The sequence below is a fragment of the Pseudochaenichthys georgianus genome, chromosome 18 (genome assembly GCF_902827115.2).
Source record: "Pseudochaenichthys georgianus chromosome 18, fPseGeo1.2, whole genome shotgun sequence".
Taxonomy (NCBI): Eukaryota; Metazoa; Chordata; class Actinopteri; order Perciformes; family Channichthyidae; genus Pseudochaenichthys; species Pseudochaenichthys georgianus.
Genome location: NC_047520.1, coordinates 5375029 through 5388224, shown reverse-complemented (window position 1 = coordinate 5388224; position 13196 = coordinate 5375029).

The window sequence follows — 13196 nt, the reverse complement described above, 5'->3', positions numbered from 1 at the left end:
CGGACCAAACCCTGTCCCATTGCTGGGTGTTCGTATGCTGGGAAGAGACTGGACCGTCATGTAACACATGACCACCCTGAGTTGTCCCGACATGAGGCACATCAGGTCATGGCAAGGCTGGAGCATAGTGTGGCACTGCAGTTGCTCCATGACCTCCGTGAGACTAACCCCATCAATGGAATGGCTACATCATTGGATATAGACAATGAGGAGGAATACCCCGGGCACCCCCCACCCTTCTCCCCACATACCGAGTGTGACAACGAGGACTGCAGGCAGGTGATGCTGGAAAATTTGGCATTTGAGGGCTCAGAAGGATGCCCTCAATGATGAGGTGAAGACCCTGTGCTCCAGGCTGAAAAAGAAGCTAAAACCCAGGAAGCAGAGTGCCACTTGCATATTACATTACATTGCATTTAGCTGACGCTTTTATCCAAAGCGACTTGCAATAAGTGCGTTCGACCAACAAAATACAAACTTGAAGAAAACAGAATCATATAAGTACATCAGGTTTCATAGAGCAAAAACATTTCAAGTGCTACTCAACTGGCTTTAGGTAAGCCAGTCCTTTATTAGTATATAAGTGCTTTGTTAAAAGTTCTATTGCTCGAAGTGGAGTCGAAAGAGATGAGTTTTCAGTCTGCGCCGGAAGGTGTGTAAACTTTCTGCTGTCCTGATTTCAATGGGGAGCTCATTCCACTATTTTGGAGCCAGGATAGCAAACCCACGTGTTTTTGCTGATGGGAACTTGGGTCCCATTCGCAGCGAGGGTGCAGCGAGCTGTTTGGTTGATGCAGAGCGGAGTGCACGTGCTGGTGTGTACATTTTACCTGGATGTACGAAGGGCCAGATCCATTCGCAGCATGGTACGCAAGTACCATTGTCTTGAAGTGGATTCTAGCAGTTACCGGAAGCCAGTGGAGGGAGCGGAGGAGCGGCGTGGTGTGGGAGAATTTAGGAAGGTTGAAGACCAGACGAGCCGCTGCATTCTGGATGAGCTGCAGAGGTCGAATGGCACATGCAGGTAGACCAACCAGGAGGGAGTTGCAGTAGTCTGGGCGTGAGATGACGAGAGCCTGGACCAGAACCTGCGTTGCTTTCTGGGGACGTATCCTCCTGATGTTGTAAAGCGTGTATCTGCAGCAGCGGGTTGTAGCAGTTATGTTTGCAGTGAAGGACAGGTTGTTATCTAGGATCAGACCCAGATTCCTTGCAGTCAGTCTGAGTTGGGGAAACAATAGAAGTGCCGATGTTGATTGTTAGGTCAAGAGTGGGACAATCTTTTCCCGGAAGGAAAAGCAGTTCAGTCTTGTCAAGGTTGAGCTTGAGGTGACAGACATCCACCGAGAGATGTCAGCTAGACAAGCAGAGATGCGTGTGACGACCTGGGTCTCTGAGCGGGGGAAGGACAGAATTAATTGGGTGTCGTCAGCGTAGCAGTGGTATGAAAAACCATGCGGGCTAATGACTGATCCGAGCGAGTTTGTGTACAGGGAGAAGAGGAGGGGACCAAGAACAGAGCCCTGAGGGACCCCTGTAGTTAATTGACAAGGGTCGGACTCCGACCCTCTCCAAGTAACCCTGTAGGTGCAGTCTTTGAGGTATGAGGTGATGAGGGAAAGTGCAGAGCCTGAAACTCCAAGTTCTTGGAGAGTGTGAAGGAGGATCTGATGATTCACCGTGTCGAATGCAGCAGACAGCTCCAAAAGGATGATGATAGAGGAGAGGGAGGCTGCTTTAGCAGTGGGCAGTTCCTCAGTGACAGCAAGGAGGGCAGTTTCTGTGGAGTGACCTGCCTTGAAACCAGACTGGTGCGGATCCAGAAGGTTGTTCTGATGGAGATAACAGGAGAGTTGTTTAAAGACAGCGCGTTCAAGTGTTTTAGACAGGAACTGTTATGTTTTGCATGGGGTTTTTCTTGTTGTTGTGTTTGACTTGTTGTGTGCTTCTTTTACCCCTCACTACGCTGTCTTTCCGTCTCTGCAGGGCTGGTGTGTGACAAGGGGGCGTGGCTGGTTTACTCGTGGCTCACATCATTAACCTGCTCTTTAAGAGCCTGGCCCTCACCTCACTTCTCTGCCAGAGTATTACATGCTGTTCCGCGGTCCGGAGTGCCTTTCTGCAGCCTGGAGTCTGTTGTTGTTCACGTTGCAGTTTGTTAAGGAGTTCTTTTGAGTTTTTGTCGGGATTGTTTTCCCGCAGCTTTATTTTTGGATTTACTACGGCCAGCCAAGCTCCCTGTCGTCAGTACCTGCCTTGGACTACCTTTGTTTATTAAACACATTGAAACTTTATTTTTGTCAGTCTCTGCTTTGGGGTCCAAGTAGTATCTAAACGTCACAGAATACTCTGGCCAAATGGACCCCACAGAGAATGAGAGACTCAGGGAAGCGCTTGCTGCCCAAGGGGTAATTATAGGGCAACATGACAGAGCCCTGCATAGAGTAATGGAAGCGATTCAGGACTTAACCTCCGGTGTGACCAACCTCGGAGGCCATATGGATCAGGTCGCAGCAAATCTCTCCACGCTTCCGCTGCCTGCCACTGCTCAAGCTCCAGATCCTGCTCCTCCACCTCAAGCAGATCCAGAACGACAGCCCTGCAATCCTCGTGAGCCCTTTATCCGCACACCCGTCAGGTATTCAGGAAAGGTAGGGTCTTATAGTCAGTTTTTACACCAGTGTAGTCTTGTGTTTTAGCAACAACCATTCACTTATTCCACTGATAGATCTAGGGTTGTTTTTATTATGAGCTTACTGAGGGATAAAGCAGCAGCATGGGCCCTTGCCATATCTAACAGCAACTCGCCTATCAGTCAGTCTCTGTCGTCATTTACTGCAGAGGTGCGTAAGGTTTTTGATCATCCAGTGAGGGGGAAGGAGGCTGGTAAAAGACTCCTTTCACTCACCCAGGGTTCAGACTCTGTAGCTAATTTTGCTGTTGATTTCCGCATTCTTGTAGCAGAGAGCGGTTGGGATGACATGGCCTTGCTGGGAATTTTTTGTAAGGGGCTAAATGAGGATTTAAAGGATGAACTAGCTGCCAGGGATGAAACCTCCTCCTTAGAAGAGTTGATTTCTTTAGCGACACGATTAGATAACCGCCTCCGCGAGAGGTGTAGGGAGAGATCAAGAGAGCCCCACCTCCCTTCCCCCTCAGTCCAAGTTTCCTAGACGGCCTGCGTTCCCTGGACCTTCTCTTCATCCTCCTGACTCCTGGCCTTCCAGTGATTCTCCAGCTACCAAGGTTTCTCCCTTCCTCATGGAGGAGCCCATGCAGCTGGGAGGGATGACGCTTACCCAATCCGAACGTCAACGCCGTCTTCATCAGAGACTCTGCCTCTACTGTGAGTTTCCTGGGGTTTATCGTCGACAAGGGACAATTAAGGACTGACCCCGCCAAGGTCCAAGCAGTGACCGAGTGGCCCACTCCCTCTAACAGGAAGCAGCTGCAAAGGTTTCTGGGCTTTGCCAACTTTTATAGGAGGTTTATTCGGGACTATAGTAGGGTAGCAGTGCCTCTGACTAAACTCACCTCTGTCAAGTTGCCTTTTGAGTGGTCTCCTGCAGCTGAGGCAGCTTTTGTAAGACTGAAATGTTTGTTTTCCACTGCTCCTGTCCTCTCTTATTCTGATCCAGGGGTCCAGTTTGTGGTGGAGGTTTATGCCTCTGATTCTGGAGTGGGGGCAGTATTATCCCAGCATTCCCCCTCAGACCAGAAGCTCCACCCTTGTGCGTTCTTCTCTCGCCGGCTGACCCCTGCTGAGAGGAATTACGACGTTGGTAATCAGGAGTTGCTGGCAGTGGTTCTGGCCCTTCAAGAATGGAGGCACTGGCTGGAGGGAGCCACCCATCCTTTTATAGTATGGACGGACCATAAGAATTTGTCTTACCTTCGCTCTGCACGCAGGCTCAACTCGCGCCAGGCTCGGTGGGCTTTCTTCCTGGGACGGTTCAACTTTACCTTGACCTACCGGCCTGGCTCCAGGAATGTGAAGGCCAACGCATTGTCCCGGCAGTTCGCCTCCCCAGTGGAGGATTCAAGAGATGTTACTATTCTGCCATCTTCCTGCGTCGTTGGAGCAGCTAGATGGGAGATTGAAAGGGTGGTTCAGGAGGCCCAGGAGGACCATCCAGCGGCTCAGGATTGTCCACCAGATCGGCTGTTCATTCCCCCCGATGCTAGATCTCCAGTGCTCCAGTGGGGACACGCGTCCAAAGTTTCCTGCCATGCAGGTTTTCATCGGACCCTGGCACTAATTAAACAACGCTTCTGGTGGCCCACTATGTCCGCAGACAGGAAGGAGTATGTCTCAGCCTGTTCCATCTGTGCCCGCAGCAAGGCCTCACATCAGGCCCCCGCTGGCCTTCTTCGCTCCCTTCCCATTCCACACCGGCCATGGTCCCACATTGCGTGGATTTTGTGACTGGTCTCCCACCATCAGACGGGAACGACACTGTTCTGACCATTATTGACCGTTTCTCTAAGGCTGTGCACTTTGTCACCCTGCCTAAACTACCTTATGCCCTCGAGACTGCCACTCTTCTCACCCAGCATGTTTTAGGCTGCATGGTATCCCTCAGGATATTGTTTCAGACAGGGGTCCGCAGTTTTCCTCCCAAGTTTGGAGGGCCTTTTGCCGGGCATTGGGGGCGTCGGCCAGTTTTTCCTCTGGGTACCATCCCCAGACCAATGATCAGACGGAGCGTTCAAATCAGGACCTGGGAACGGCTCTTCGTTGTGTTGCCTCTCGAAACCCAGCCTCATGGTCTCTTCATCTGCCATGGGTTGAGTACGCCCACAACTCCCTGGTGTGCTCGGCCACAGGTATGTCACCCTTTATGGCTTCCAACGGCTTCCAACCCCCCCTTTTCCCAGTTCAAGAGAGAGAGGTGGCGGTTCCCTCGGTACAGGGGCATCTTCGGCGAGCCCGCAGAGTCTGGCGTGAAGCCCGGGCAGCTCTTACCCACACCTCCGCCCGGAACCAGAGGCTGGCGGATCGTCACCGACGACCAGCTCCGTATTACCAACCGGGCCAGAAGGTTTGGCTTTCCTCCCTTGACCTTCCTCTTCAAACTGGGTCTCGGAAACTCACTTCCAGGTACATTGGACCTTACGAGATAGAACGTGTCATCAATCCTAGTGTGGTTAGGCTTAAGTTGCCTCTTGCCTTTAAGGTGCACCCCACTTTTCATGTGTCACTCCTTAAGAGAGTTTCCTGCAGCCCTCTTTGCCCTCCGACCGAACCCCCTCCACCCCCCCGGCTCATCGACAACCACCCGGCCTTCAATGTACGGAGGTTGCTGAACGTTCGAAGGCGGGGCTGTGGATACCAGTATTTAGTGGATTGGGAGGGGTATGGGCCAGAGGAGCGACAATGGGTTTCTCGCTCGCTCATTTTGGACCCTAAACTCTTGAGAGACTTTTATGTCCGTTACCCGGATAGACCTGGTAGGCCGCCAGGAGGCGTCCTTTGAGGGGGGGGTACTGTTATGTTTTGCATGGGTTTTTTCTTGTTGTTGTGTTTGACTTGTTGTGTGCTCCTTTTACCCCTCACTACTCTGTCTTTCCATCTCTGCAGGGCTGGTGTGTGACAGGGGGCGTGGCTGGTTTACTCGTGGCTGCAGATGAGGCACACCTGTCCCCACTCACATCATTAACCTGCTCTTTAAGAGCCTGGCCCTCACCTCACTTCTCTACCAGATTATTACATGCTGTTCCGCGGTCCGGAGTGCCTTTCTACAGCCTGGAGTCTGTTGTTGTTCACGTTGCAGTTTGTTAAGGAGTTCTTTTGAGTTTTTGTCGGGAATGTTTTCCCGCAGCTTTATTTTTGGATTTACTACGGCCAGCCAAGCTCCCTGTCGTCAGTACCTGCCTTGGACTACCTTTGTTTATTAAACACATTGAAACTTTATTTTTGTCAGTCTCTGCTTTGGGGTCCAAGTAGTATCTAAACGTCACAGGAACGGGAGGAGAGAGACAGGCCTGTAGTTTATAACATCAGATGGGTTGAGAGTGGGTTTCTTTAGGAGAGGGTTTACTCTTGCCTCCTTGAGACTGTTTGGAAAGTGACCAGAAGTTAGAGAAGTGTTGATGAAATGGGTGAGAAACGGTAGAATATCAGGAGCGATAGTCTGAAGGAGGTTTGAAGGGATAGGGTCCAGAGGACAGGTGGTAGATCTCACAGCCGGCGGAACTTGTCATAAAGTCCGCGAAAATAATGCCCGCCCATTTAGAGGGAAGATATGATTGGTCAATTGTACTGTCATTTGACATTACTCTCTCATTGAGTTACTATAGCTGGGCCCTCTGTGTATGTAGAGAGGGACCAACAAGCCCTCCCGTCTTCACATAACTCGCAGAGACGGCATTTAACCATGCATTTAACTCTTCACATTCTAACGAAACTGAACAGGCAGATTCGAAGGATTTATTTCTTTGGAAATATTATTTTAAATACAATTAAATGAAGTTATTTTGGTAAAACTAATGAAAAATGTAACAACAACAAAATATTTGAAAAAATATTTAAAACAATGTTTTCAAATATTATTTTTTAGAATATCTTAGGCCCTCACAGAGGGCCTAGAGGGCCCTGACGGCTCGCCACTGCCTCTCAAGAACCCGTTCAAGACTGTCATGCAGTCCCCAGTAGCCTCCGGTGGGAAGAACCCTGTGAAGAGCCCGGTCAAAACTGTCATGCTTGCAGTAGCCCCCGGTGGGAAGAGCCCGGTCATTACTGTCATGCTTGCAGTAGCCCCTGGTGGGATGAGCCCAGTCAAGGCTGTCAGGCAGTCCCCCGTAGCCTCATGCAGCAGCACCCCTCTCGAGAGCCCGGTCAAGGCTGTCAGGCGGTTCCCAGTAGCCTCATGCAGCAGCACCCCTCTCGAGAGCCCGGTCAAGGCTGTCAGGCAGTCCCCCGTAGCCGCATGTAGCATCACCCCTCTCGATGCTAGCCCAACGATACTCAGACAGTATCGTTGGGCTCTCTCTGTATGAGAGAGCCCAACGATACCTCTTCTTCAGAGCATGAGCAACCTGATGGGTCATTGGAGTGGCAGCAGCAGCAGCGGAAGCGGAAGCGGGAGGGAAGAGGCCAATGAAGTCGGGACCGGGGCCGGTTGACACTCCTGAGGATGGGGCAGGGGCCGTGGACTCAACCTGTTTGCCCTGGTGCACCGTACGAATTAGACCCCTAATATGGTCCCCGGAACCCCGCTAAAAATTGTGAATATGTATAGCCTACCGTGTATACTGTTTCTGTTCTGTTTTTGTTAAAATATTGTTATAAATTGTAAATTGTTGTAAATTGTTGTTCATAGTTGTAAATAAATAAATATTAGATATAAGTTATAACCTTGAAGGTTCCCAGGGGCAGATAAAGTGCCACGTTCCATCAGCACCGGGGAGGCACTGTCCTTGGTGCTGAACCCTGTGATGAGCGCTAAAGTGTTGGCGGAGGAGGTGTAAGCCAGAGGAGGGTGAAAAAAAGTGTTTGAACCTCCAGCCCAGAAGGGGGGTGGTGGTGCCAATAAGAAGGCCGAATTTGGATGCTGAGGGGCGGGCAGCATTAAGTTAACCAGGGGCATGAGAATACCCTCCACAGAAGGGGTGGTGGTGCCAATAAGAAGGCCGAATTTGGATGCTGAGGGGCGGGCAGCATTAAGTTAACCAGGGGCATGAGAATACCCTCCACAGAAGGGGTGGTGGTGCCAATAAGAAGGCCGAATTTGGATGCTGAGGGGCGGGCAGCATTAAGATAACCAGGGGCATGAGAATACCCTCCACAGAAGGGATAGTGGTTTCCAATAAGAAGGCCGAATTTGGATGCTGAGGGGCGGGCAGCATTAAGGTAACCAGGGGCATGAGAATACCCTCCACAGAAGGGATGGTGGTTTCCAATAAGAAGGCCGAATTTGGATGCTGAGGGGCGGACATAAAAGCACCACAAAATCCACCCCCCTTTAGGGTAACCAGGGGCACGAAGTTCTGGTGGGTGTGAATACCTGGGTTTAGTCCGTGGGGGTGTGCTTAACTGTGGGGGCCCGGGGACTCACGGTGTGCAAGGTTATGGAGGTGCCACTGTTATGGGAACATGCTGGAGGTCTCTAGGCTGTTCTTTGGGGGTCTATAGGCCGGCAAATAGACAGACTTTTGCCGCTGTTAGGGACTCGTGCTGGAGGTCTCTATGCCGTACATTGGGGGTCTGTGAGCGGGCAAAGAGAGGGGATTTTGCCGGACTCTCTCCTGGAAGTGTGAAATAAACAGTGCCACTGTTAGGGACTTGTGCTGGAGGTCTCTAGTGGCGCTTTTCCACTGCAGCGGGTACCTCGCTTTAAGCGTGCCGAGCCGTGCGGGGCCCGTTTTTGGTTGCGTTTCCACTTGGCCTAGTTTTGGCCGGGGCTACTTTTTCACCTTTTTTCTGGCCCGACTAATCGTGGTTCTAGGGCCAGGAACAACCAGGCTGAGTCGGGCTGAATATGCTAAACTAGAGAGAGAATCACTGGCAAGGGGGCTACAACTACAACAAGATGAACATATTTGACCGTGATTTAATTGTAATACACGTTTCAAAATGATGCCAAAGTAACAACATACTGATACCGGTTAGTAAAAACCATGAATTAATGCTTTGACAAGTCTGCAGACAGACGGCAGGCGAACAACCCTTTTAAAATGCGTGCTTTCTAAATGGAGCTTGGCTAAGCTAACGTTATATATGTTCCGACCGTCCACACTCACAACAACGGCCTATACAGACATAAATAAACCAGCGACTGTATTCTCCATGACACAGACAGTCTGTGGTTTGTACTTGTTTAACTTGTGTCTAGTTTCTGAATAGATATGAGGAGCTGTGAGCTCTGAGTGCTAAGAGCTAATGGCTGTGTTGTTTTTTGGGGCGCTCATTGAAGATGACGTCACGGCTCCGCCTACACTGCGTTACTATAGTAACTACCCCAGTTCCTAAACTGTAATGGAAGCGCAGCATTAAAGTGAGCCGGGCCTAATAAGGCCTAACCTAACCAGTGGAAACGCGCCATAAGCACTGCCACATTTTGTAAATAGTCTAATACTTCCAGGGCGCATTTCTGCACTTTACAAGCCAGGGAAGGTGCCTGGGTAAACATTGTTTAAGTGTTTTTAAATGTATGGAACAGTGTTTTGTGTCTTTCAAAACTCTCCCGCCATTGGCCGGATACATGGGGACGATTTTATATTCACTATGACCGTTAATATTCCAGTGAGACGAAGTACGTCCAGTGACCGGACTGATCCCATGTTAATTTTGTCCGAAAACCAGAGCATTCGCTTACAGCTCAAAGCACTTTATTATAATGGAGGTGAGTGCTACTGGGCGGTAGTCGTTGGGGCAGGTGATTATTGTCTTTTTGGGGACAGGAACGATAGTGGAGTGTTTAAGACAAGTGGGGACTACAGACTTCAGCAGGGACCTGTTGAAGATGTCTGTGAACACCTCTGCCAGCTGAACTACACACACCCTGAGAGCACGGCCAGGGATGCCATCAGGTCCAGGAGCCTTGTTCACATTTGCTTAACACCCTCTATCCTTGATGGTCATTTTGACCCCAGTAGTTTAAAGCTCAAGAAAATTATCATATTCAAAATTGTTACCAAAATGTACATTTCAAGTACTTTATGTTTCTTAATTGACTATCTAACTATAATATTTAAATAAAACACTACTAGCCATTTGCATTACATTAGTAGCACTAAACGTACCCTGTTTTTCACGTGGGGAGCGGGACCAAGATAACTTTCCATTTTTGGAAAGTTGTTACGGTTATCCGAGAGGACCCAAACGCAGGACACGGCAGAGTGTTGAAAAAAGGTTTATTTTGAGGTGGAGGAGCGTGGAGAATAATCCGGCTGGTGGCGGCTGTTGAGGTGGAGGAGCGTGGAGAATAATCCGGCTGGAGAGTGATCCTGGAGCACAAGAAAAACAGGTAAGAAGAACATTCAGGTGTAGAGGAAATAGCTAATAATGCTAAGAAGGCTGAGAAGGCTGAGAGTTTTACCACTGGGGTTATACAACGATCTGGCGCTGACAAGTTGTGGAGCTTCCGGTAATATGCCATTAGTAAATAGCTGATGGAAATCAGGTGTGTAGTTAGTTTATGACGAAATATGTTCGTCAACGACCTTTTTTTCCATGACAAAAACGAGACGATGACGAGACGGCACCGACGGCAGTAAACAATAACTGTAACGAAATCATCATGCAATATCGTTGACGAAAAGTGACGAGACGAAAATATAGTTTACTAAATAAAAACTATGACAAAATCTCTCTTTACTTTCGTTGACGAAAAATGAGGAGACGAAATATTATCAAAGATAACGTTAAATCTCTGATAGTCAGTTTTTCTCCCAGCAGTTCCATTTCCGGTGCTGCGGCAGAGCAGCAGCTGTTTCTGTGCTGCGCGCGGCGGTACTTTTGAATTACACCGGGCAGCGGCACAATATGAATTGTCAGGAAGACTCGGGTCTAACTAACTCATGGTCTAACTAACCTTATTTAACAGAAAATAAAATGGCAACAACAGGGCTTAGGAGCAGTGGTCGCGTTAACCGAATACCCCCCGTCAGCGCGAGTGAGTGATACATTGTGCACTCGACGGATAATAATGGATTATGACGGAAATGTTACAATCCTGTCCGTCAAAATGACTGACAACGAAAAAGTCGAAAGCCACCACTGCTTGGGAGAAAGAAACGATGTGATATTTGGGCCCATTTTCGCTACAATGAGGCGGAGAAAAAAAGCGAATGCATTGTTTCATCAGAAGGGAAGCAATGTGGCCATTACACAGCTGGTAAAAACACCACAAACCTGACCAGATACTCTCTGCAAAGCTGCTTTCTAATCAACCTGTGTTTTTTTATCAAATAAGGACAAGATAATCTTATTTATTTATATACTAAAATGACAAATTATTGGTTTTGGCTAGACTAGTTTGACTGAAATGTTCTATATAATCTGATGACTAAAAAAGACTCAAAAGTTTTCATTGACAAAAAGTAGACTAAAATAATTAGTTTTCTTTGACTAAAATAAGACTAAAATGCTGAGACTTTTAGTCGACTAAATCTTGACTAAAATGTTTACTGTTTTAGTCGACTAAAATAAGACTAAAATGCTCAGACTTTTAGTCGACTAAAACTTAACTAAATAAAAACAGGATGAAGGTGACTAAATATGACTAAAACTAAAAAGGAAATTTAACACAGGACTAAGACTAAAACTAAATTAAAAAATAGCTGACGAAATTAACACGATGTGTAGTAGAGGAGGGTACCCAACTGATTGCAGCAGTTGGAGGTTGAGCCGAGAGCCAGGAGTGTCAGCCACCACGCCCACACAGACAGGGACAGGGAAAACACACACAAGGGAGGTGGCTGAAAGAGTACAACCACCACAGAAAGTATTCTCTGAAAATACAAAATAAAAGTATTTTATAGTCTTTGCGCTATTAGTCTAACTATTGAGTCCAACATGATCAGTCTTCGAACTTGAAAGTATTTGTATTGCTCGTCACATATAGCAGCAAGACAGGCACCATGGAGGGGACTTTGACAGGAGAGTATCAAGAAGTACACAGTAAAACTATTTCATAGTATTTGGGATAGTTACTTGTAACTACAACTGATTCCAACTTCATCAGTCTTATGAAAAACGTATGGCCAAAAATAATGGCTCATCAAAGATAGCAGAAGCTTGTTATTTTTGCACTGTGTAAAGGCAAAGAGTTAGAACCTTCATTTTGAAGAGTACAGCGCAAGCATAAGGCAAACTAGCCAATCAGACGCAAGGAGGCACTGGAGACCCACCCACCCACCTATGGAAACGAAACATTGAGTGGTCTACTTGTTTTAACAGTAAGAACAGAAAAACAAAAAAAACGAGCTGAATTGGCGTTTTTCCGTTTTGGGGCAAAATTGAAAAACAAAAAACGACCCATTAGAACTAAAAAACAAACGGTTAAATCGTACCTTCGTCGTGGAGGTATACACATATTGATAGATCTCTTGTTGAGGAACCTATGACCCAAGTTTGTCATCATTGCATAACTACACCGTAGTTGTGTATATGATATTTCAATAAACCTTTGAAAATCTTGACATCTTGAAAGGGATGTGCAAAATAGCCATTATATACAGTTTTTGATGAACAATTAGAGAATAACGAGTAATGAATATGCTTTAGGGATCTGCAGATACATTTTTTGTCTTCTCAAGCACCAACTATCTAATATCTCGCCTGATTGTTTGCACTTGACAATCACCTTCACTGAATTTTACTCAGGTGTAACTAAAGTCGGTGTCTTGATTTGGATAGTGTACCGTCGATGGGTTTCATTCCATGTCAAAGTGCTGTTTGACGCATAAACTTCGAGCACTGCCACTCCAACATCCAATCACAGAGATTGAGAACTAATCACGGGGTTTGTCAAACAGAGCACATGGTGTAGTCCTAAACGATAGCTGGGGATTCTGGGTAGTGTAGTGTCTTCTGCCAAACCTAAACTCCGAAAAAATATTTGTTTCTCCGAATCGAAGGGGAAAAATACAACATAATTGCACACAATTTAAACCAATCAATGTTTGTTTTTAGTTGATGAGTAGTGCAGATATCACTGTCAAATCAATCGACATTAAGGGGAATACCTACTTCCGGGTGTACAATTCTCCGTTATCCAATGGGAATGGACGCTCACATTGCCTTTAAATGCTGCCGACACAAACGAATGCCGTGCTTCCATGAGCGTCAAATCTCGCCACAGATGGGAATACATTGCAATCAGTTTTCAATCAATTGCATCCCTTTATGAAGCTGAAGGAGAGGAGCGTCCCAACTGCACGCCTCGGGACCCTGACCAAGCGTCGCTCCTGGACGTTAATGGAGTGAGAGTGTGTTGGTCAATAATGATCAGGATTAGTTAGAAAATATTTAATCAACTAACAAGTTTAAATTCCAAAATGGATGTAAATCCAGCTGCAGGATGTCTACCATGTCTTATCAATGTTTTATTTTAAATCCTCCTCACTACTTCCTGGAAGAAAGGAGTTGCATTTGCAGTGCTGAAAAGTACACAAACAACACTAATTTAAACAATTGGTCTAGAAATCCAAACTGAAGCCCCATAAAGGTAAACATAAAAAACAGTGGAGAT